Genomic DNA, 26815 nt, shown 5'->3' with positions numbered 1-26815 from the left:
AGTTGCTCTGTCCCAAAGCAAATGGTTACTTGCACAAATGTCAATACATTATTCGCCTTACCTGAAATAATGTTTGTGTGTTCTTTATGACACTGACAATGAACACAATGGGAAAACTGCCATCACCATGTTATGTGAATCATCATGGGGGAAGGTGGGGTGTACTACGTGTGTAATGGTATACATAACTGATAGGACTGGCAGAATGACAATATTTGCCAGCATCATACAACACTATGCCTCTCGTTACGATCATTTCACTGTTGCTACCTGCCTCTGTGTAAGCTGATAACAATACTGATTTGTCTTCATTTTAAAAAAAATATGCTCATATTTCAACAATGAAAAATCAAATATGAAAAAAAAAAAAAAAAAAAAAAAAAAAAAAAAAAAAATATGCTGAGGGAAAAAATACCACCCAAATTTGTGCACAACTCCATGCACCCAATAGATCAGTTTTCAAATAGGCCTAAGTACTAAATATAAATAAAATTACAATGAATGTCAAAGTAAATAGCACTACTGGTCATCATGCAGCCTTATTTCACAGAGAAAACTGCTTATACTTGTAAATCTATAGGAAGATACTGCATTACTCTGCATAAAACATATGCATAACAAGTGTGTGTGTGTGTGTGTGTGTGTGTGTGTGTGTGTGTGTGTGGGCGCGCGCGCACACACACATTGTATGCACATGTTGTGGTTTTTTTTTTTTGTTTTTTTTTTTGGGGGGGGGGGGGGGGCAAGTGTTCAATGCCTTGTTTTTACATGGTTCTATTGCTCAATACACCCTACATAATGGGTATAATGTCGTCGTCGTCGCTGCTGCTGCTACTGTCCTCCTACACCAGTACCTTAATTCAATCAATACATCATCAGCAACAGCAGCAGCCACTGCACTCGATTTGCTGTAAAATGCCCAAATCTGAATAGTTTAACTGGAATTTGAACAACCCATAGTGGCAATCTAAACTTGGACCCGTGGAAATTATTACTTCCTTTTATTTTTTAATTCTTACTTTTATTATTTAGATTTTAGATGATATATGCAGTTGGTCTAGCACTGAACATGTGCCACTACCTGCTGTTGAATTACTGGACCAAAGTCCAAGGACAGGACAGAGTCAGTAGAGGATGTAGCAAAACTCGATTTAAAAAAGTTAATTACTTTTGCTTAGGAAAAAAAAAATTACTTACAGAAAAATACTCAAATGATGTCACCATTTTACAACATTAATGCTTGAAAACACCACCTCCCAGGTGAAAGCCACTTTCAGCGATGCACTTAAGCCATTCTCGGGAGTTGGCTTCCCCTTTCTCCAACATTGCTCTGTCATTAGAATGACTTTCACACAAACTGCTTCCTTCAGTTCTTCAACTACATATGATTTGTGCTCACATACACGACTTGAGGCAACCCCACAGGCCTGTGGAATGAGGAGGCCAACTAATGTCACCAAACCAGGAAATGATGCGACCACAAAAAAACATTCCAAATTGCTTCCACTGACATTCTTGCTTTGTGAGCTATGGCCCTGTCCTGGTGAAACCAAACTGACCAGATAGAAATACATTTTCTTCTTAGTTCAGGTAGAAAGAATTCAGCGATCATCTGTCTGTAACGTCCCAAGGTTATAGTTACAGAGTTCCCACTTGGAAAAAGTGCGGACCAATAACATCTGTACCGGCTAAAGCAAACCAGTCACCTTGGGACTATGTAATGGTCTTTCATGCATTAGTTTGGGATTTTCACTGGCCCAATAATGACAGTTCTGCTGATTTATCGTGCTGTTCAAATGAAAATGAGCTTCATCACTCACCAACAAAATAATGTTATCATTTTGAAGAAGTATGGCCTCCATTTCTTGAGCAAAATTTAGATGCTCATGTAATCTCTAGGGTTCGATTATTGCACCATGGCCATTTTGTAGGGATGAAATCTCACATCAATACGCAAAATACACCATACTGAATGATTATTGAGGTGCAGTTCAGCAGAATGTCTCAACAGATCGATCAGTATGCACTGCCGAACTCTTTCAACATTTTCTGCATTACGTACTGAGCGAGGAACTCCTGGTGGTTTCCTGTTCATCACTGTTCCTTGTAAAAGAAATGATTCAGTCTAACATGAAATGGTGTTATGAGCGAGAACACTACCATGTCTCGCAAGATTGAAATGGCAATGAAACTCACACTGAACTGCAACGTAGACTCATTATTATGCAAAAAACTAATGTAAGCAAACACACAATGCTGCATAGTCCATGGCTCCATGACTTTGACTAAACAAAATGGCAGGAGCCACCAAACACGTAACCGCATCGGTTCCCCCCACTCCTACTACCAGAGCTGAATGCTATCTGTTCTAAAAACGTCCTTTCTTTCTGTTTCATCCTGTATAACTCTCTACAATTTTGACGTTAAACTTATTTACAACTGCCTTCTTTCATTTAGCATTTTCTTTCATAAAAAGTGAAGACTATAAAGCATTTTTATACTCCGTTGATAATACGTTTTTTAAATGCACATACGATGAAATATCCCTACAGCCGATTCAAAGATATATAAATATAGAGAGTTTCTAATTAGCTGCTAACTTTATAATTTAATAAAATCTTGGAATTGCCTATTCCACTATGTTATCGTAAGAGATCAGCAAGTTAACAGCATGATCAATTAAGTGTGCTCACTCGGCAGTCTAGTGGTTAGTACAGGTCCCAGGTTCGATTACCAGTGACTAACTCAGATTTTTCTGTGGTGGGAAGATTTAAAAAGGGGTCCCCTCAGCCTTTTGAGGGGTAACACAAAGTCATGAGGTGCATACTTTGTATCCTATAAATAACAATAAAGATAGAGTAGAGTAAAGTAAAAATCACATTTGCAAGTATCTAATGGGGCAATTCTACACACAACTGTTGTATAACAACTTGTCTGTTCACACATCACGAAACAGGCTTTTTCTGTGTCAGATGCCAAGAACGAGTTACATAGTGCTCTTCTGCTATGGCCAATTCCTTATCAGGATACATTAACATTTTCCTGAAGAAGTTAGGATGAAAACTTAATCCAAAGATGTTAACACAAAGATGTTATGGCTCAGAATTCCCAGATAGCAGAGTCATTCTATGGCAAGTGGCCTAGAGGTTCCCACATGACCATCACGGATTTTGATGAAATTTTGTATGAGCAACCACATTTGTTCCCAATGAACATGCTAAAGTTTCATTATCATTAATTCAATACATCTACCATATAGCAATTTGTTTGACCCATAGAGCAACTATCAACAGTGGATGTATTAGTTTTCAGCAAATTTGTGAATAATATCTCTGGCAATAATTTCTAGAAAGAAACAAAACTAGGTCATCTTGCACAGCTTCTTGTCCTCTCTTTTACAAAAATAAAGTAAAATAAAAAAATATTTCCTGGGCGATTTGTATATAGGCATTTGAAGTAAAGTTGGCCAAAAAATTGACACTCAAAAAAATGTGAAGTTTACCTTTTTTATACCAACAGTAGAAACTGCAGGATAAACCTCAAACTAAGCAAGTAATAATTTATCAATATAAGGTCTTAGAACATGAAATTTCACTCTCTTACTGCTTTCCCATATTTTGCAAACTGATTGCAAAGTTGATGGTTTTTCTAAAAACACTGCAAATTCTTGTAAACTATTTTCATTAGAAAGGTCATGTTCTAAACTGCCTAAAAACTATATTTTGTTAGCATGGTTTGCAGTTGATGTGGAACATTAGTGTACACAGTAAAAATTGTGTAAAGGTGCTGGTATGACCCATGGTGGTTTAACTGCTACTGGTTCCTTTCAAAACAAGAAAATCCTCCATCCCTGTAGGGACTGCACCTGATAGCTGTGCAACAACAGTAAGTTTCTATACAAAAAGTCCCAAATCTGATATGGGTTTCTTTACAAAGGATCCCATGCTGATGATACATTTCTATAAGCATAAAAAGCCAAGTCTAGGAGATCTCTCTTTCAGTATCCTATGCTTATATTTACCTCAAGCTACATGAAATTTTTACAGGTTTCATTAATTTGCAGTAGAATGTCATGAAGAATGGTCAGATGTGACTGATCGGATTATTCGGGAAGAAATTTTGACAAGAACAACCCCAAAAAATACCCCTCTTCAAATGTGATTACCTCAAATTATTTTGTGTGTGTGTGTGTGTGTGTGTGTGTGTGTGTGTGGGCGCGCGCGCGCGCGCGCTCTTTCTGGCTCAATGGCACTTTGTGTCGTTGCAACAATCCAACACCTTCTACGATTGTATCCTCAAAGAAGCTGTAGAGATCCGACTGCATAACAGACTAATAAATAAGGACAGTGGTTTTCAATTAAGCAAGGCCTGGGACCCAGCCTTGGGCTTGACCAGAGCACAGCAGTAGTCTACGTGGAAACTGGCTCCCATCACGACAACTGAAAAGGACGAAGAAACAGTTACCATGCCAGCACAGATCCACATCCAGCACTGGTCTGGCCTTGGATCAATGCCAGATGCCACACTTCCTCCACCACAGCACCAGGTCTGTTCCTGGAGGCACTGGCTGGAGGTGGCACGAGGGCGGAGGGGGAGGTGGGAGGGGGAAGGGGGAGAGGAGGAGGAGGAGGGGGGGTGCATGGATATAAGACTGCACCCAGCAGATACATTATGTGGTCAAAAGTATCCAGACACCTGGCTGAAAATGACTTATAAGTTCACGGTGCCCTCCATCGATAATGCTGGAATTCAATATGGGGTTGGCCACCCTTAGCCTTGATGACTGCTTCCACTCTCGCAGGCATACGTTCAATCAGGTGCTGGAAGGTTTCTTGGGGAATGGCAGCCCATTCTTCGTGGAGTGCTGCACTGAGGAGAAGTATCGATGTCGGTCAGTGAGTCCTGGCACGAAGTCAGTATTCCAAAACATCCCAAAGGTGTTCTATATGATTCAGGTCAGGACTCTGTGCAGGCCAGTCCATTACAGGGAAGTTACTGTCATTAAACCACTGCACCACAGGCCGTGCATTATGAACAGGTGCACGATTGTGTTGAAAGATGCAATCGCCAACCCCTATTTGCTCTTCAACAGTCAGAAGCAAGAAGGTGCTTAAAACATCAATGTAAATGTAGGCCCGTGCTGTGATAGTGCCACACAAAACAAGAAGGGGTTCAGGCCCCCTCCATGAAAAACATGACCACACCATAACACCACTACCTCCGAATTTTACTGTTGGCACTACACATATTGGCAGATGACGGTTACCAGGCATTCGCCATACCCACTCCCTGCCAGCGGATCGCCACAATGTGTACCAAGATTCGTCACTCCACACAACGTTTTTCCACTGTTCAATCGTCCAGCATTTATGCTCCTTACACCGAGTGAGGCGTCGTTTTGCATTTACCGGCATGATGTGTGGCTTATGAGCAGCCACTTGACCATGAAATCTAAGTTTTCTCACCTCCCGCCTAACTTTCACAGTACTTGCAGTGAATCCTCATGCAGTTTGGAATTCCTGTGTGCCGGTCTGGATAGATGTCTGCCTCTTACACATTATGACCCTCTTCAACTGTCGGCAGTCTCTGTCAGTCAACAGACAAGGTCGGCCTGTATGCTATGCTTTTGTGCTGTACGCGTCCCTTCACGTTTCCACTTCACTATCACGTCAGAAACACTGGACCTAGGGATGTTTAGGAGTAAAGAAATCTCGCGTACAGACGTATGTCACAAGTGACACCCAATCACCTGACCACGTTCAAAGTCCTTGAGTTCCGTGGAGCACCCCATTCTGCTCTCTCACGATGTCTAATGACTACTTAGGTCGCTGATATGGAGTACCTGGCTTTAGGTGGCAGCACAATGCACCTAATATGAAAAACTTATTTTTTTGTGGATGTCCAGATACTTTTGATCACATAGTGCATCATCCAGTCATCCATCAGATGGCAAGAAGTCAGCTTGCCAAAATATTGCATCTTTTAGATGACTCCCCCTGGCTAAATACTCAAGAACTGTTCAAAATTAAGGATTGACGTCTGTCACATTACACACACACCTCCAGTCAACTTTCTCTACGGCTTTTTCAAACTTTATTATCTATTCCTTAATTACTCTGTTTTCCATATACCGCTTCATTCTGGTCATATAAGACAACTCCCACCCTTCTTTTTCTACTCAATGTAGTTTTTGCCTAATCTCAAAATATTATTAATGGTCTGCTGCATCCTACTTTTTCTACAGTTGAGTGAGACTCAACCCTTTCAACAGGTTTACAGGCTGTATCTGTTCTCCAGCTCAATGGTGGAGAACTATACAGACTATTTCTTTTTTGCCCCTGCTGCCCTGTTTGCTTTTCCCAGATTCCCCCATCCCACCCCTCCCTCCCCCCGAATCCTCTAATTCAATTTTGGTAGCACCAATCTGCCTGAGGGGCACAAAATAATCTTCTCTTGCTCTGCGATGTACCTGTTTTTTTTTTACACATAACTGACATATCCATGGGGGAGCCACACTACGAATTCCTTCTCCTGTGTCAATGCGTTCGCCCCCACCAGTGACACCACAATACACACTCCCCACCCACTACACCCGAACTACTGACTACCAGCATGCACATTTGACACCTGTTGTTGTATTATTATAAATAAACAAATTAGGCCTACCAGTCAAGGCATCTAACACTGAACAACATTATGCAAATGTAATGAAAATCGAACCTACAGCTTTTCTTATAAATAAACCCAGAGGTGGTCCCCAATGGCGGTGTTAATTTTTTGAAATGAGCTATATGGTGGTGTAAATTAGGACCCCAGGTATCATACCTGGCAGCCATTTGCTCTACAGAGCCCTGTCTGCGAGTAATCAACAAAGCAGAATTTTAGAATTTCTTGTGATCACAGACACTGGTGTGGTGAAGGTTGTGGCTTTGCATCCTGTTGGGTACACTCTACTTAATTTTAACCTCTTTATCAAAATGAATGCAACCATTATTCATTTTCATTTTTTACTTCTTTTTATCCATTGGAATATTTGGCATGCGATTTTAATTCTCTGATCTATAAGTTGAAAAAACAAAGGATGAAATAGCAACAATGTATATACCTGCACACTCTCTCGCTCTCTCATTCTCTGCTCCCCTATCCTTTTTCCTTCTCTCTCCCTTTCTTTCTTCCCACCCTGTCTCCCCTTTGAGCTGAGCTCCACCTCCCTCTCCCCCCCCCCCCTCCCCTCTCCAACTCTTATATGCTTTACCCTCTGAACTCCTTTCATCTTGATGTGTGGCCATTGACTCATCTGTCAAAAGACCTGTCTCACATTATCCTGCCACCCTCTCTTCATTGCCACCTAACGAGACAGTTTCTATCAATAATCAACAGTTATCCTCACCACGGGTGTGTGTGTGTGTGTGTGTGTGTGTGTGTGTGTGTGTGTGTGTGTGTGTGTGTGTGTTTTGGATGGTAACGATTGTAGAAACACTTGAAACACATATTCTTCTCATGCCATGGACAAGATAATGAACATTAGATCTACATGAAAGGAGGTTTTATAAACAAAATGAAATTCAAGCAAATTGAATTATAGAAATAATGATTGCAGTAACATATAAAAATGACATAAATATAAAATCATGAAAGGAAGTAATTAAACTGAATTAAGCACAAAAAAATAATTGAAATCACATAGGCAACCATTCCAAAAGAAAAAGAAAAAAAAGAATAAAACGGAGAATAAGAAGAAGATTGAAATGACGTGACATTAGATTAAGCAGAAAAAATATATATTTAAACCAATTAACTGAAAAATAGTGACGGAAGTAATTTCAATAAAGATGTCAAAAGAACAGTAGATAGCGTCCAACGGGATCCGAATCCACGATCTTCAGCAAACCATCCACATAACTGAACCATCGCTATGGCACAGTTTTCAAATTTGTTCTGTTTTCAAGGCCACATTGGTTCACAATATTCCTTTTTGCCAATTACTCATGAATGAAGGCCGATCAGGTAGAATATCTAATGGGTGGAATGCTTGGGACTCCAATCTACACCACTACATAAGTAATTTCAAAAAGTCACTCCGACCTGAAGGGCCATGTCCTTGTAAGTACTCTGACACTTAGCCTTTTACACGAAATACCAATGAAAACAAAGAAATCAAGTTGAAGTTTATATCACTTTTATTGTACAAGAAAAAACATCCCAGTATCTGCCCGGAATGATTTAGGGAAATAACAGAAAACCTAAATCAGGATAGCTGGACACAGATTTGAACCATCATCCTTCCAAATACGAGTCCAGTGTGACAACCACTGTGTCTCACCTCCATTGGTCTTCTCACTGGTGTAGTAACCCAAGAGTCAGAGGGCAATGTCGTAGCCAGAAGTGAATGAAGGGCTTTTTTCTTCCATCTTATGGAGTGGGAGCACATACAGCTTGGATGGGTATTAGGTTTTATCAACTTCAATGGGTTATCCTTCACATTCAGCCAGTCCTCCTTCCAGCGACAATCACCCTGTGCCTAAGCAACTAAGTTACTGCACATACAGGAATTAGCTGTTAACCAAGTAGCCAAGCAAGTGATAAGACAGTGGACTTCCTACATCACTTAAGACAAATGCCAGATGGTTCCTTTGAAAGGGTACAGCCAATTCCAATCTTGTGTTTGGTCTCTGATGACCTCATCATCTATAAGACATTAACCCTGATCAAATAAATCCCTTTTTTGGATGGGGAGGGGGGACGATGGTTAATTCTAGATATCCCAAGTTTCAATGCACACAACTCCCTGTGATGTACCTTTTGCATTTCTTGCTTTTATGTTTTCGTTTCTTTTAAAGCAAAGAGAAAAGGTGAAGCGGTAGCCCAGCGTAGAGCCTGTGCCTACCGTCATGTATTTTTGATTATCAAATGTTAAAAAACAAGCTGTTTTTCCTGTGCCTCAGCAAGAGGAAAGACTCGCTATCTGCTATTTAACAAAGGTAGACACTTGTATTTCAGAGCGTAATTGGTGGTAGCCATTTTTGTTATGAGAATAAGCGAAAAGTCTGTATTTTTGACATTTTTGTTTATGTGCCATGTACGCTGATAACATGATGGAGATGATGATGTAACACTAGAAAAATACTAACTGAAAGAAAAAGAAATAATAAATAAATTAGAAGGAAGAAAACAACAATATCAAGAGTGGACAACGTACATGCAATGCATGTAGAGAATGTGTTCCTTGTAGACCTATTAAAAAATCCAAGCACCTATTTCCTAAAATCCAGAACCTAAAGCTTCAGAGGTTAACACAATTGCAATCAAGTAGAGAGAATGACATTTCTTTATCAGGATGAAAAGCATACTGAGTGAACAACAACTGAGACTACAATTACATGTAGTTGTATATGCAGTCTGTCGTGCGAGAAAGCACGCAAAAGTAAAATCCAAACAGAGAAAATATTAATTTTGGTAACTATAATGGATGGACAAAACAATAAGGAAATATCATTTCAAAATCAAAATGCCAATGTAGTAGACTTGCATTCGCAAAACATAACAATGAGTGGTTCGGAACCGTCAAGCGATGATTATTTGGACACTAGGCGCGATATGCCATTATTATTGCATTCGACACCCATGAATATGGAACATTTTATTACAAGTAATACGTTGATTACAGTAAACGAAATTAATGACACCTCAAGGCAAAGGAATATTTTAAATAAAAGTACTATGCGTAGTACAGACGCAGATTCTGACAGACAGAGGCCAGAAGTGACTAGGAAAGATATGCAAAGCCTTATTTCGAGCCTTAACAAAAAAAAAATACAAACAGGCATGAACGTAATGAAAACATACATGAATGCAATAAAAACAGACATGAACGCAATGAAAACAGACATGAACGCAATGAAAACAGACATAAACTCAAAAATATTGAGTTTAGAATCAACAAAAGCAGGCATGACCACAGTTAAGTCCGAGATCTGGAAGATAAAAACAAACATAACACACATTTCAGCGAGGTAAAAAATTTGCGCACAGAACTCAATAATCTGGATACGAAGTTCAGACAGCAAATTTCACAATCTCCACGGAGGTGGATAGGAAAATTAACGAGCAAGTACAAACTTCAGTTCACGCTATTTATGAGAAATTAAAAGGCACTGTGGGAGAAAAATTTGAAACACTCACATGCACGAATGGACAGAAGCTATCTGGAATCAGGGAAACTTAGGATAGTTTACAGGTAATGTAGAAGAATACACAGGTTAATATAGATAAAGAACAATCAGAAGTAGCGAAGCTGCATTCTTTCTGTGATGACTTACCAGAAAATGTAGAGAAAATCACTGTGGAGATAGGATTACTTAAGTTAGAACATAAAAGAATCAACTCAGACATTGTGCAACTTTACAAAAGAGTAAAGGATAATACAAAAGATGAAAACACAAAATTCACGGAAAAATGCATTTGCAAACAGCGTACTTATGTGGAAGTGGTAAAGGAAGTAATGGCGGACAACGAAGAAGAAATGTTAAAACGCGTAAAATATGATATCAAACAGGTAGAACAAAGATTAATGGACGAAATAGTTAACAAAGTGCGATAATATCATCGCCGGGAGCAGTAATCAGAGCTATAAACAGCTGTCCGCCGGTGAGAGAAATCAGTGGTGTCAACAATAATGCCCAACCCACACAGCGCGAGCGCATGCCAACGTGCAACCAACAGAACTTTTGTGAGACATATATGTCATCACCGCATGTAAATGCTGTTCCGTCCTGCTGGACAGCGTTGTTAATGGATAAGAGATTAATAAAACACCGACAGTTTCCTGTATTTTCAAATGAAACAATGCAAACGCACCCAGTAGTGTTTGTCCAAGCCTTTAGGAAAGTGCTGCCTAGGACTTGGACAGAAGCTCAAAAGATCAAATATGTGGTAGAACACATAGGAGGCGACGCCCTTTTGTGGCCTACAGATGTGTCTCAACTCTGTGAGGCATATGATCAATTTGAGAATGCATTTTTTGATAAATACTGGTCAACAGCTATCCAGGAGAGATTAAGACGAAAAGTATTTAACCCATATCATGTTGTTGTTGTGGTCTTCAGTCCTGAGACTGGTTTGATGCAGCTCTCCATGCTACTCTATCCTGTGCAAGCTTCTTCATCTCCCAGTACCTACCGCAGCCTACATCCTTCTGAATCTGCTTAGTGTATTCATCTCTTGGTCTCCCTCTACGATTTTTACCCTCCATGCTGCCCTCCAATACTAAATTGGTGATCCCTTGATGCCTCAGAACACGTCCTACCCACCCGATCCCTTCTTCTGGACAAGTTGTGCCACAAACTCCTCTTCTCCCCAATCCTATTCAGTATCTCCTCATTAGTTATGTGATCTACCCATCTAATCTTCAGCACCCTTCTGTAGCGCCACATTTTGAAAGCTTCTATTCTCTTCTTGTCTAAACTATTTATCATCCATGTTTCACTTCCATACATGGCTACACTCCATACAAACACTTTCAGAAACGACTTCCTGACACTTAAATCTATACTCGATGTTAACAAATTTCTCTTCTTCAGAAACACTTTCCTTGCCACAGTCTACATTTTATATCCTCTCTACTTCGACCATCATCAGTTATTTTGCTCCCCAAATAGCAAAACTCCCTTACTACTTTAAGTGTCTCATTTCCTAATCTAATTCCCTCAACATCACCCGACATAATTCAATTACATTCCATTATCCTCGTTTTGCTTTTGTTGATGTTCATCTTATATCCTCCTTTCAAGACACTGTCCATTCCGTTCAACTGATCTTCCAAGTCCTTTGCTGTCTCTGACAGAATTACAATGTCACTGGTGAACCTCAAAGTTTTTATTTCTTCTCCATGGATTTTAATTCCTACTCCAAATTTTTCTTTTGTTTCTTTTACTTCTTGCTCAATATACAGACTGAATAACATCTGGGAGAGGCTACAGCCCTGTCTCACTCCCTTCCCAACCACTGCTTCCCTTTCATGCCTTTCGACTCTTATAACTGCCATCTGGTTTCTGTACAAATTGTAAATAGCCTTTCGCGCCCTGTATTTTACCCCTGCCACCTTCGGAATTTGAAAGAGAGTATTCCAGTCAACATTGTCAAAAGCTTTCTCTAAGTCTACAAATGCTAGAAACGTAGGTTTGCCTTTCCTTAATCTTTCTTCTAAGATAAGTCGTAGAGTCAGTATTGCCTCATGCGTTCCAACATTTCTATGGAATCCAAACTGATCTTCCCCGAGGTCAGCTTCTACCAGGTTTTCCATTCGTCTGTAAAGGATTTGTGTTAGTATTTTGCAGCAGTAGCTTATTAAACTGATAGTTCAGTAATTTTTACATCTGTCAACACCTGCTTGCTTTGGGATTGGAATTATTATATTCTTCTTGAAGTCTGAGGGTATTTTGCCTGTCTCATACATTTTGCTCACCAGATCGTACAGATTTGTCAGGACTGGCTCTCCCAAGGCTGTCAGTAGTTCTAATGGATTGTTGTCTACTCCCGGGGCCATGTTTCGACTTAGGTCTTTCAGTGCTCTGTCAAACTCTTCATGCAGTATCATATCTCCTATTTCGTCTTCATCTACATTCTCTTCCATTTCTATAATATTGTCCTTAAGAACATCGCCTGTGTATAGACCCTCTATATACACCTTCCACCTTTCTGCTTTCCCTTCTTTGCTTAGAACTGGGTTTCCATCCGAGCTCTTGATATTCATGCAAGTGGTTCTCTTTTCTCCAAATGTCTCTTTAATTTTCCTGTAGGCAATATCTGTCTTACCCCTAGTGAGATAAGCCTCTACATCCTTACATTTGTCCTCTAGCCATTCCTGCTTAGCCATTCCCACTATCATATCATCCAAAATTCGGGAGAGGGGGGGCGGTAAGAAACTGTTTTGAAACATATCTAAACACAACCCGCTACTGGAATAATCCAATATCTCATGTCGATGTATTGAAGATCTTAAAGAACATGTTGCCTCCAAATGTTAGGGAAAATTTAGTAACCATTCCCGAATATGATCTAGTATTTTCTCTCAGTGTTTGACACAAGTAGATCTAATTCATGAGGATGGGCAAACCATGCCTATTTATCATAACATTAATGAACAGAACCCAAATAGGACGAACAACTGACTGCCATGGTATAGTTGGGTTACCGACCCCTTGGGGCCATTTACTTTTTTTCAATATCCTTCTTTAGTTTGCTCCAAGTTTGTTAAGTGCAAATAAAGTGAAAATATGGCATTTTAGTATCTTTTTTAAATTTTTTTTGTGAGAGTTACATATGGTTCACATGCCACAGAGTAAAGGTACCAGGTGTGTCATCTGCTATGTCGCTAATAATTTTAGGTTTGTACTCCTGTCAGTTGTTCATTCCACAGCATTATTTGGGAACAGTTCCATTATTGCTTTCCTGCATTGTTGCTAGTCTTATTCAGTGTTGTTTGCTCTGTAACAAAGTGATATTGTGGCAGAAGAAAAGTCTTGTAGATATTATTAATGATGAACCAAGGCATGTACAGCAGCTTTTAGATGAAGTTATGGACATAAGTGATGAAGATTCTGTGTCTTCATTTGGTGATAGCTCAGACGAATTTTTACCAGAGGAGACCTGAAGCGAAACCGGAGGTTCTGATGATGGAATCACATCAGTGAAGGTAGGAAGAAGAGTTTTATGTCCACATTCAGTCAAAGAACCAAACTTCACAGCTGTAAAAACCAGGCAACAAAGCACCTCAAACTGTGTTAGTGCCATAACTACTGCAGCTGAATTAGGTTCAATTGAAATAAGCATAATATCAGAAAGTTCTTAAGGTGAAGATGACACACTTAGAACAAATTCTAATGAGATTGTCTGGGGGCCAGTTACGTGCAAAAATACGAACAACTTTACATTTATTCATTCCAGTTCTGGTGTAAATACTTCTGTTGCACTAACTCTCAAAGGCAAGACACCATACGATTTCTTCAAATATTTTGTAACTGATGAAATTTTCAAGAAGGGACGTCAAACAGATGTGCAGAACTATAGACCTCTATCTCTCACGTCTATCAGTTGTAGAATTTTGGAACACGTATTATGTTCGAGTATAATGACTTTTCTGGAGACTAGAAATCTACTCTGTAGGAATCAGCATGGGTTTCGAAAAAGACGATCATGTGAAACCCAGCTCGCGCTATTTGTCCACGAGACTCAGAGGGCCATAGGCGCGGATTCCCAGGTAGATGCCGTGTTTCTTGACTTCCTCAAGGCGTTTGATACAGTTCCCACAGTCGTTTAATGAACAAAGTAAGAGCATATGGCCTATCAGACCAACTGTGAGATTGGATTGAAGGGTTCCTAGATAACAGAACACAGCATGTCATTCTCAACAGAGAGAAGTCTTCCAAAGTAAGAGTGATTTCAGATGTGCCACAAGGGAGTGCCGTAGGACCGTTGCTATTCACAATATACATAAATGACCTTGTGGATGACATCAGACGTTCACTGATGCTTTTTGCGGATGATGCTGTGGTATATCGAGAGGTTGTAACAATGGAAAATTGTACTGAAATGCAGCAGGATCTGCAGCGAATTGACGCGTGGTGCAGGGAATGGCAATTGAATCTCAATGTAGACTACGCTTGTTCGCCCACTGCTTGAATACTGCTCAGCAGTGTGGGATCCATACCAGATAGGAGAAGATCCAACGGAGAGCAGCGCGCTTCGTTACAGGATCATTTAGTAATCGCGAAAGCGTTACAGAGATGATAGATAAACTGCAGTGGAAGACTCAGCAGGAGAGACGCTCAGTACAGGCTTTGTTGAAGTTTCGAGAACATACCTTCACCGAGGAGTCAAGCAGTATATTGCTCCCTCCTACGTATATCTCGCGAAGAGACCATAAGGATAAAATCAGAGAGATTAGAGCCCACAAAGAGGGATACCGACATTCCTTTCCACGAACAATACGAGACTGGAATAGAAGGGAGAACCGATAGAGGTACTCATGGTACCCTCCGCCACACACTGTCAGGTGGCTTGCGGAGTATGGATGTAGATGTAGAAATTTTAGAATATGTGACTCAACAAACTAATTTGTACGCAAAACAATTCTTAGAAAGTCATTTAGTAACTGTTAATTCACGACTGAGAAAGTAGACTGATGTCAGCAAAACTGAAATTGAACAATTTTTAGGATTTTTGTTATGGATGTCACTAAATGTAAAACCGAGGACTCCAAATTATTGGTTAAGAAATATGCTCTGGATCACAACAAAGTAAAAAATCTTAGGTCACGCAATCATTTTGAACTGCTTTTACGTATGTGGCATTTTTCCGATAAGAACCAGTGCCCACTGGGAAACCACTTATTCAAAATTCAACCTCTTATAGATAAATTACTACAAAGATTTCAAAGTGCAGTTGTGCCGGAGAAAGAAGCTTGCATTGGCAAAAGACTTGTGCCATTTTGAGGAAGACTAAGTTTCATTCAGTATATAAAGAATAAGAGCCATAAATTCGGAATTAAATTGTTCAAACTTTCTCTAAAGGGTGGCTACACCTGGATTATAGAAGTTTACTGTGGGAAGAACGAGAATCCTGGTGTTCCTCTTGCCACTTCTGTTATGAGCCTTATGGATTACTAAATGAGGGCAGAATCATATACAGACAATTTTTACGCAAATGTTCATCTAGTACACCAGCTTCTTGAACAATTGACACATTTAGTTGGTCCTCTAAGATCAAACAGAAACTTTAATCATCAAGATGTGGTACAGACAAAACTGAAGAAGGGAACACAAAGCAAAGGAAAGTACCACAGGTGAAGTAGTACTGAAATGGAAAGATACGAGGGATGTTCTCATGCTGAGTACTGTTCATGGAGAAGTAGTAGTTCAAACCAGGAATGGTACAAAGAAAAAAACCAGCAATGACCAAATGAAGTCGTACTCCCATTGTCTAAGGTGGGGTGTGAAATGGTACAGGAAGCTTGCAATTGAATTGTTGACATGGTCAGCACTGGTAAATGCTCATCTGATTTACCAATTGAATTGTTGACAGGGTCAGCACTGGTAAATGCTCATCTGATTTACCGATACATCAACAACAAGATGATTTCAATCACAGAATTCAAAGAGGAAGTGACTTTGAGACTACTCCATACATAAGATGCCTGAGACATCTCTCATCAAAGCCACCACGTTACCTGCAGATTGTGCACATAGGTTTACAGTGTGCTAAGAAAAAATGAAGAATGAATTTGGACGAAAGCAAGTTGTCAAGAAATGCAGACTAACTGCATGGAAATGTAAGAATTGTGACTCATATTTTTGTGTAGAGTGTTTTTTCATAAAGCACAGTGCAAACAACGTGGCATGACCCAATTTTTTCAGTTTCATTGTTGTTGCAATTAGAGTTGAAGAATGTAAATAAACTATATGTTATTTTCAATATACTGAGTAAGTAATATGTCAAACTAAATAATAAATACATAATAAAAAGAAGTAAAGTCCAATACAACTGAGCCATGTGAGATATATAACTCACGAATTCAAATGTCAGTAACTACTCTTGAGCTCTTGACAACCGTAGGCCATGAACATGATTTGTTACTGGGGCCATAACCTACTAAACAATGAGTCACAGCATGCTCCTGTGAGTTACTGCTGCACCACGGAGTTTAAATGGAAAAATGTCCGCGAGTTGTATTTACTTCGTTTGGCCCGAAGAGAACGCTTCCTGTGAGTTATATTTAGCTTACGTGGCAGTCAGTATGATAATGGTCATGTGCGTATGAATGAATGGCATCCTTATGCACCGATGCGCCACTACGGAAATCCGTACAATCGGTTTACCTATCAGCCACAGGGTGACTGATGGTACGAAAATAAATATCAGCCCCATTGGTACATCAATGGCCGAGATAGGAGAAATTCAAGAGAAAACTTTGATACTAGGCGACAAGAAAATGCAAATTACCAGGATCAGAATGTGGAACACAGGGATCAAAGAGGGAACCGGCAGCCCGTACACTCAAACTGAAACAATTGGGGCACGAACTGGTGGGCACGCGAACATACAGTGAACATAGTAGAGGTGACAGCTGAAAATTAAACAATACCTTTACTGCCTCCAGGAAATAACAATAATCGAGCGTGACTAGGAGGAGGTAATGAACTGTCAGTGTGACACAGTAATAATATTAGCAACACAAACACCAACACTAACAGAAACAGAAAAGAGGAAGTAGACACTGAAATAAGCTTACATGTACAGTACATCTGGAATCTATTTGTAAGGTATGATAAGGAAGCAGAAATGAAAGAATTGTTCACTGAAGAGAAAGAAACAACATGCAAGGTAAGTGAAATAATTCAAGCAACAATAAAGGTAAAGGTGGGAAACGTAGATATACCAGTTGTTTTGGATACTGGCGCATCAACAAGCCTGATGTCAACTAGCTTGTTTACAGAGAGAGTGCAGGAAGTAAGTATACCCACGCTACCCATAGAGAACTGCAAGATAGTAACGGTGAAGGTAAGTAAATCTAAACTTATAAAATTACAGGACAGCATACCCATTAGCATATGTGGTGTAATTTTGCAGTGTACTTTCTTGTTAGTAAACAAACTTACAGTGAACTGTATACTTGGTATGGAGGTGTCCAGAAGATATGGGGTAAAAATAGGCATCAGCAACGGGGAATGTCAGTTTCACACAGGAGAGCGTGCACTGACAGTAGACTTAATAAGAACTACAATAACAAATCAGACTATGAAGACACCAGACATTAATGTTTAATTTATCTACCCTAAAATCTTAATGGTAAATGAAATGGAACATTATGATGTTGGCAGGGAGATCCTCGATGAGCAAACAGTAGACGTAAAATAAGCAAATCCACTTGTCTTTAACAATGAACAGCGAAGTGAACTGACAAAATTATTTTTTAAGTATCATAGCATTTTTCGTAAACAACTCAGTGTTATTAAGGGATATGAATATAAAATGGAAGTCTACATACATGAAACCTATCGTAGAAAGTCATATGGCATTCCTTGGGCAAAGAAAGAGGCAATAAGACAAGAAATGGAGCATACGATTAGATGGAAGGTTACTGAAACATCGCACTCACCTTATTGCAGTCCGATTCTCGCAGTTGGTAAAACTGACAGAACGGTGCAGTTGGTGATAGACGCAAGTGAAATAAACAAAATCATCGTTCCTATAAGAACAATGCCAGAGAATTTAGAAGCGCAGTTATTAAAGTTTCATGGCGTTAGGTACTTAACATCCCTCCATTTGAAGGCTTCATAATGACAAATTTTATTACATGAAGAGAGTAGAAAGTATACAGCTTTCATAAATGCCAGGAGAAGCTACCAATTTAGGGTGCTACCTTCCAGATTAAACGTGAGTGCTGGTGTACTCATTGAAGCAGTAGACAGAGTACTTGGAACTGAACTGCTCAACCAGGTTACATTCTACATTGATGATCTACTAATTGCGACCCAAACATGGAATGAACATATATGTATTTTGGAAAAGGTTTTTCCGAAATTCGATAAATACGATATCACAGTTAACTTTAAAAAGACAAAATAAAATTCTTCGGTCATATGATTTCACCAGTAGGAATTCTAACTGACCCCAGTAAACTAGATGTGATACGCAATTTCCCAACACCCCACACAAAGAAACAGTTAACAGGCTTTCCAGGACTGGCCTTGTTTTTCAGGACATTTCTGTCACATCAAATGTTGAAGAGTAGTCCACTATTAAACTTACTGCGTAAAAACCACAGTTGGTTGTGGACTAAAGAATGCGAAAATGATTTTCAGCAGATTAAGCAGGCACTGATTAACACAACTACCCTTAAACACCCAGATATGGAGTATGACTTCTGTTTCAGCACCAATGCTTGTTATCAGGGGCTTGGTGCATGTCTGTTTCAAATAATAAAAAAGGATGGTTAAGAAGAAGTCAATATAATCAGTTTTGCTAGTAGAACCCTCACAGAATGTGAAAGATCTTATTCCGTAACCAAAATAGAAGCCTTAGGGGTAGTTTGGGCATTTCGCAAATTTCAATATTACCTTTGGGGAAAACATACTAAAGTTTACTGTGATAATTAAGCTTTGTCCTTTCTTCTTCTGTGTAAGCTGTTACATAAGAGAAATAGTGTACATAAAAGGGGAACAGAATGTTTTGGCACATGCACTATCACAGTTTCCCAAGGCCTCACCAATTTCTACAAATCACAAGAACAAACATCAGATTTCAAGGTACTTTTAATAAATGATGGAACTTTTAAACCATATGATATCAAAATGTGCAAAAACATGCAAAGCTTGCAGGAAGAAGACCCGAGATGGAGCAAGGTAATTAAAAATTTGCAGTCTAGAGCACATGAACATTTAAAGCAGTATTACATTATACATAATGGCATCCTTTTTCATAGAAGAGATTGAAGAATGGATAAGTGGTGTGTATGCATACCTCAGGAATATGTGGATAGCTTAATTCAACACACGTATTGCAAATGGGGACACTATGGCTTGCTAAAGTGTGCTGCCAAAATTTCTACATATTGTTATTTCCCTAATATGATGTGACATAGAACAAGTTATCAGATGCTGTGCAGTTTGTTAAAAAGTCAAGCTTCAGAATAGGACATGTCTTAATGTACAACACCCAATAATACCAAAGCAACCAAGGGATCTTGTATCCATTGATGCTGACGGACATTATCCCCATGCCTGCGGAGGGGTCAAATACATCGTAGCAACGTATGATGTTTAGTAGTTATCTCCGGCTATATACACTCAAAACAATTAGGTCTGGACCAATTATAAGAGCAGATTCTGAAAGACTACATACCACATGTTGGGAAACCCCGCACAGTACTAACTGATAATGCATCATATTTTACAAGTGACCAATGGAAATCATTTTTGAAATCACAAAACATGCGTCATATTTTAGTACCCAAGTTCCACCCAGAAGCAAGTCCCGTCAAACGATGTTTTCGTGAATTTAATAGATTTACCCAGACATATATACCACAGAATCAAAAGAAATGGATAGTATATTTGGGTCCGTTTCAGCATATAGTAAATAACTTACCACACACATCAAAGGGTACACACTTGTGAAACTTCTGTTTGAAAAGGTGGAGCTAGACGAATGGGCAAAACTGATACCTAAATTAGGGCAGAAATATGTAGCCTTAGAAGAGAAAGTACAGCGAGCGCTAATAACATTGGAAGAGCAAGCTCAAATAAGGAAAGGAATTTACGATAGGAAATTGAAAAATGTAACAGAATTTCAAATTGGACAGGAGGTACTATTAAAAACTCATCCAAAATCATCGAAGTTAAAAGCATTGAATAAAAGATGGCAACTGCTATATGTTGGTCCATCATATCATTGTTGACAAGCCACATCCTGGGTGCTACTTGATAGGAAATATAAAAAACGGTAAAATAAAACGCATGTATCCACATAAAGATTTGCGCAAATTTATTAAATGAAAATTCAAGTATCGTTTTTTCCCTATATGTGGTATCAATAAAACACATGAAGGTAAGAGGTTTGTTGCCCTTTGACGAATAAATCGACTGGCGCTCTGTTCCTCTCCAGCTAGGGGGTACAATACTCATGTTTCTTGTACCATCTTCCTCGTCTACTATCCTGTTTAGCCAATAAGGAATGTTCAATTTTCTTCTACTATCTAACATACAAAGAATGAGATGCAGCCTAGTGAACAGATATTTTCCTTATATTTTGATACTGTACCTTCCTGAGACTTAAATATCTATAGGAGCAAAGGAAACCTTTTGATATTCCTTGAGGAAACACAAAACATACAACAAGAACTAAAATAACTATACACAATACTGAATGAGTGAAAACCATTAGATGACGTAGTTATACTACATCAGGCGCAAAAACTTGAATAAGAGTGATGGAAAAGAAAGAAATTCACAGCATGTGAGCTTTAAGCGAGACTCGTGAGCGCTGAAGTGTACTGAGACGCGTAGCTGCACTTAAAGTGGAGCGTACATTAACAACTATATGTGAAGCGGCTAACAGCTGATTGTATGAGCAGACTATGCAAAATGTGAAGGTATGTTCAGTGTCCCCTTTAAGACATGCAAAGACACATTGCGCACCATGACGGAAACCATTTTAGAATGTAAGTGAATCGGCATCCATGGCGCACAGCCAACTGGACAAAACAGAAGCGATATGAAATGGAGTACCTGTCAGCTGACTACTCTAACATAAATCAGTTACACAAACAAAATGAATACACACATTTATTCCCAAGTCAGAGACTATACTGTAAAGAGCACTAATTTTATGAGTATATCATATTCATGAAGAGGCAAAGTTGGTTCTCTTTGCTGATGATACAAGTATAGTAATCACACCTGAGAAACAAGAATTAACTGATGAAATTGCCAATACTGTCTTTCAGAAAATTACTAAGTGGTTCCTTGTAAACGGACTCTCACTGAATTTTGATAAGACACAGTACATACAGTTCCGTACAGTGAATGGTATGACGCCATTAATAAATATAGACCTTAATCAGAAGCATATAGCTAAGGTAGAATATTCCAAATTTTTAGGTATTTCCACTGATGAGAGATTAAATTGGAAGAAACACATTGATGATCTGCTGAAACGTTTGAGTTCAGCTACTTATGCAATAAGGGTCATTGCAAATTTTGGTGATAAACATCTTAGTAAATTAGCTTACTACGCCTATTTTCACTCATTGCTTTCATATGGCATCATATTTTGGGGTAATTCATCACTGAGGAATAAAGTATTTATTGCACAGAAGCGTGTAATCAGAATAATAGCTGGAGTCCACCCAAGGTCATCCTGCAGACATTTATTTAAGGATCTAGGGATATTCACAGTAGCTTCTCAGTATATATACTCTCTTATGAAATTTGTTATTAACAACCAAACCCAATTCAAAAGTAATAGCAGTGTGCATAACTACAACACTAGGAGAAAGGACGATCTTCACTATTCAAGATTAAATCTAACTTTGGCACAGAAAGGGGTGAATTATACTGGCACTGAAGTCTTTGGTCACTTACCAAATAGTATCAAAAGTCTGACAGATAACCAACAAGTATTTAAGAAGAAATTAAAAGAATTTTTGAATGACAACTCCTTCTACTCCATAGAGGAATTTTTAGATATAAATTAAGAAAAAAAATATTAAAAAAAAATTAAAAATAAAAAAACACAAAAAAAAATAAAGTTGTTATATTAACTTAAGTATGTTGTTAAATTAATCTAATTATGTCATGTATTGGAAAATTCGACTCTTTCCACATCATTACGAAATATCGTATTCATGATCCATGGAACTAGTATTAATCTAATCTAATCTCTAATCTTAGGTTAAGCATACGAAGTTTTAAGAAAAGGAGCGCATCGGCGCAAGTAAACTATAAGGAGTGTAGAATATGCTAAATTTGTGAACTTAATGTAGGCTATTGAATGCACATAGTTAGAAATAAGTATGGATCAAAGTAGAAGAGAATATACACAAGAAATGACCTATACGAGTACGTACAACAGGATTAAGACAAGTTTAAAAGAGAAGTAACAACATGTACACTTAAAAGAACGTGACTAGCCCAGAACTTAAGAACCAAGCGACTTACATACAGCATGCACATAAGTGACGATGAGAAAGGTGGAATGAAATATACACACAGAAAAATGCGTGAGACAGAGACGTAAACTATAAAACAACATATCGTACAAGATTTAGCGAGAGGAGCAGTTGTGCACTTATAGAACTACACTTCTTTACAGACAACATTAGGAGTAGCAATCTTAATGTACAGGGAGAACATATACCCACAAATTTGCTCCTATAGAACTCACTTATGTTAATTGTTACTAATTACATGGTACCTTATACAAAAAGCATAAGCAGCAAAATAAAACTGTGAACACGAATCGTACAACACACGGGAGATAAGCTAAGTAAATATGAAAACCAACCAATACGCACACAACGTAATTACATGAACTTAAACAAAATAACTGAGGTAAAGTACTATATGTTTAAAAAGCAATATAGAGAAATAAATGAATTTCACTTCTGGATAATACTAGGAAATAGAGAGAGTGTGAAAGATTTTAGATTCAACTGGAGGTATTAATTAGTTAATCTACATTTTTGGTGATGTATCATACATGGAGTGAAACTAGGAAGAGAATGAAAGTGTATTATAGTAATATGAGTTTGTTTATATTTGTGGGAAGAAATAAATAGGACGGTGGTGCTAGTGTGAGAACCCCACAGGTAATACATGGGTATAAATGGAGATTTACGTGGAAGACTTTAAAGGAATATTTATATGAGTATACAGCGATGACTATGAAGATGAATATTACAGGGGTACCAAGAAAAGGGCCACAAAGGAGACATAAGAAAGAATAGATTATATAGTTTTAAGTCTCAGAATGTATGATTGTGTGAGTGTGGAAAGCGAAGTCTGATGATACATGTACGGTAAGTAATTGTGAAAGAAGAAGTTACGAACAGTAAAGAAAAAACCGTGGAGTCAATAGTAACAAAGGTTCATGGTACATTTAACGTACACCACAGCACAGTAATTTGCTACACATACATCAGAATGTAAAACAATTTAGTATGAAAAATATTTCCTTAGCGACTAACTGTTACAGCTTGAGCAACTACAAGGTGAACATAAATGAAAATATGATATACAATTCGTATGAGGGATGAACACAAAATGCAGGGAAACAATATTTTTTACACTGAGTTCTTGACACAAGCAGAAGCGAAAGAAGTACGTTTAACTTAAGCACCTCCTTCTTTAGTGGGAGTGAATTATGAGTGTAATTACACATGACAAAAATACAGTAAAATTACTCGTCACACGTTAAAAAGGTAAACATGTGTATGTCATTGCACCAATAAGGCAGATATACAACTTGAAATATGTGTACATTAATGTGAAATATTACGACAAATAACAAGCATGATGAAGTCAGGATCGTCAAGGGATAAAACTTTCCCTATACTCGGTCACATACGAGTGCACAGTATATTGTGCACAGTATGAAGGTTTATCAAATGCCAAGAATAGAATAAGTACACTAACGATGCTCTACAAGTAGCAATCCTAGAAGTAGCTTGATTTCTGAAGCAGACCCTAGCAAATCCTCTTTTTTCCATGTAGTGAGTAGTGCTGGAATGTATTTTCTATATGTAGTTATGAAGGTAAAAATGCACAGGAGGTCGGTCCTGCAAGACAAGAAAAGAAAATGCAAATATTCAAAATAAATGCAAGATTCTTCCTAATTTACATAGTAGTGAGTAAGCTGGTGCAATGTCATGGAGTCCATATATGAAATGTGAATGTGAACTGTACATTGATATGTCAACTTTATTACTGTCAATGTCTATGTCTACGAAAAATGTATGTACTATTTTCTACGTGTAGTTATGAAGGCAAAAACGCGCAGGACGTCGGTCCTGATTTACTCATTAGTGTGTAAGATGGTGACTAACGTAGAGTCCATGTATGTAATGTGAATTGTACATTTATTTGTCAATTTTATTATTGTCAATGTCCATATCTACGTCTATGTAAAATGTTATGTGAAGTGCAACGCGACGGACGAGTAAAACACCCACATGTGTGAAGTGATACAAAAATAGTACGACCTGATAATAGTGAAAATAATGGCTGAGCAATGATAAAAATACACGCAACAGTCTAGCGAAGTGAATACAGTGAATGCGATGTGTGTGCGACGGAGAAATCAGAGGAAATCTGTTTAACCACTAATTGATGTGCGACGACCACTGAACTACAATGTACAATGGAAGATAATGCCGAGTCCTGCAGTGGGGCTCTTCCCTTCAATTTCACTGGTCGAAAAGTTCGTCCAGGTGCGAGATGAGGTATTGGTATTCTTCAGATTGAGTGTTGGAGCTGGATCCGTCGTATCCAGTTTCCAGACTGGAGAGCATCCACGACACTGACTTCGTAAGCCTGGAGCGATATTACAATGAGTGCACGAGCAGTGCTGGTGCTAACATGGCGCTTGGGTCATTGTGACGGGCACATTAAACAATGAGCTGCTGCTGGCCATAAGTACAGCGCACAATGAGATAGCGTGTGCCGAAAGGACACCTTCTCACAATTGCCAATGCACTGAAGCCAATGAACCGAAAACAGGGTAAAAGGACAATTTAAGAAATTTAAAATTTTTCCCCTCTTCACACCATACAGGTTAACAAATGCAAGGATAAATAACAAACTAAGACAGTAGCACAAAATGAACGTGCAATTAAGTAATATAAGTATATGTCAATTTATTTATTTGTATGAATTTGCAACGGACAAAGAAATGAAGCTCTGTAGCTATACTTGCAGTAGTATAAGAATACTAAAACTCCACTGACATGCACCAAGTGACCAAACTATAAGCCACAATGTAAATAAGGCTACTGTATACTGTCTCCCTAAATAAAGAACGTTGTTTTAGTTGTAAATATTTGTCATGTATTGTTGTTTTTCTGACATGTTCCACATCCAGGAGGACCTCCTCACTACGGATCAATTGGAATGAAAGTAAATCTAATCTAATCTAATCTATTTCCAACAGTATACAGTAGGGGGGCATTTGTGATGTACCTTTTTCATTTCTTGCTTTTATGTTTTCATTTTCTTTAAAGGCAAAGAGTAAAGGTGAAGCGGTAGCCCAGCGTAGAGCCTGCGCCTATCGTCATGCATTTTTTTATTTTCAAATGTTAAAAAACATAAGACTTTTTCCTGTGCCTCGGTAAGAGGAAGCAATCGCTCACTGCTAATGAACGAAGGTAGATGCACATTATTTCAAAGTGTAATTAGACGTGGCCATTTTTGTTATGACAATAAGTGGAAAGTCTCTATTTTTTATGTGTGTGGAAGAAATAATACATTTGTAGTTTGTTAGTGAAAAATTGAGTTGTTATTCCAAGTAGTACAGAAATAGAGAAGAATTGGAGAAGCCCATCTGTGTACTTCAGAGTTATCACGAAGATCCGATTACCATATCATGGACACGGTCAAGATTTTGTAGGTGGATACAGCAACCGGGCGTAGTATTATTAATTGGTAAGCATAAATCTACAACCAGAGAAAGACTGTTTCATCCATGCAGAACCAATATGAACCCATTTACAGACATATACCCAGCTCATTGTGCCTGTGCGAGATCCGAAAAATTAAGCTCATTATTCCCATATATCAGAACATTTTTCATTATATTATATCCCTCACGCCCTGGTACCCACAAGAACTTCATGACCTTCCTAGTTACACACTGCATCATCTTAACTCTCTTTATCACTAAAATATTAGGATAACAGCCCTCCTGGTAAGGCTGATGCAGCCCAATAGGTTTTTACACTCTACTGAATAATTCATGTACACATAATAGTGAATAATTCCATGTACATCTGATCATTGTGTGTGTCTTAACATCTCTTCCTTAATACACTATGTCATAAGCTGTACGATTTTAGTGGAATAATTATAAATATGATGTCATATAGATACTATCCCCAACTCTCGTTGTTTGTTAAGGTTTTAATAGTTTGCTGGTCACACCTATATACAAAAACTACAATTGTTTTAGTTCAATGGAGTTAATGATGATCAGTTTTAAAAGTAACTACACAGTTTGATAACGCATTTTATACAGTCATGACAAAAAATATATTCGAGAGACTGAA

The 26815-nt window shown here is 38.4% G+C and overlaps 1 protein-coding gene across 1 annotated transcript in view; it reads right to left on the bottom strand.

The window, feature by feature from the left end:
* LOC124787630 overlaps positions 1-26815 on the bottom strand; it is a 212719-nt gene that overhangs the window by 75600 nt on the left and 110304 nt on the right. The gene's annotated exons all lie outside the window — the stretch shown is intronic.

The sequence above is a fragment of the Schistocerca piceifrons genome, chromosome 3, assembly GCF_021461385.2.
Source record: "Schistocerca piceifrons isolate TAMUIC-IGC-003096 chromosome 3, iqSchPice1.1, whole genome shotgun sequence".
Lineage (NCBI taxonomy): Eukaryota > Metazoa > Arthropoda > Insecta > Orthoptera > Acrididae > Schistocerca > Schistocerca piceifrons.
Note: the sequence above shows the minus strand (reverse complement) of the source record. Positions and strands in the feature narration are given on the sequence as shown.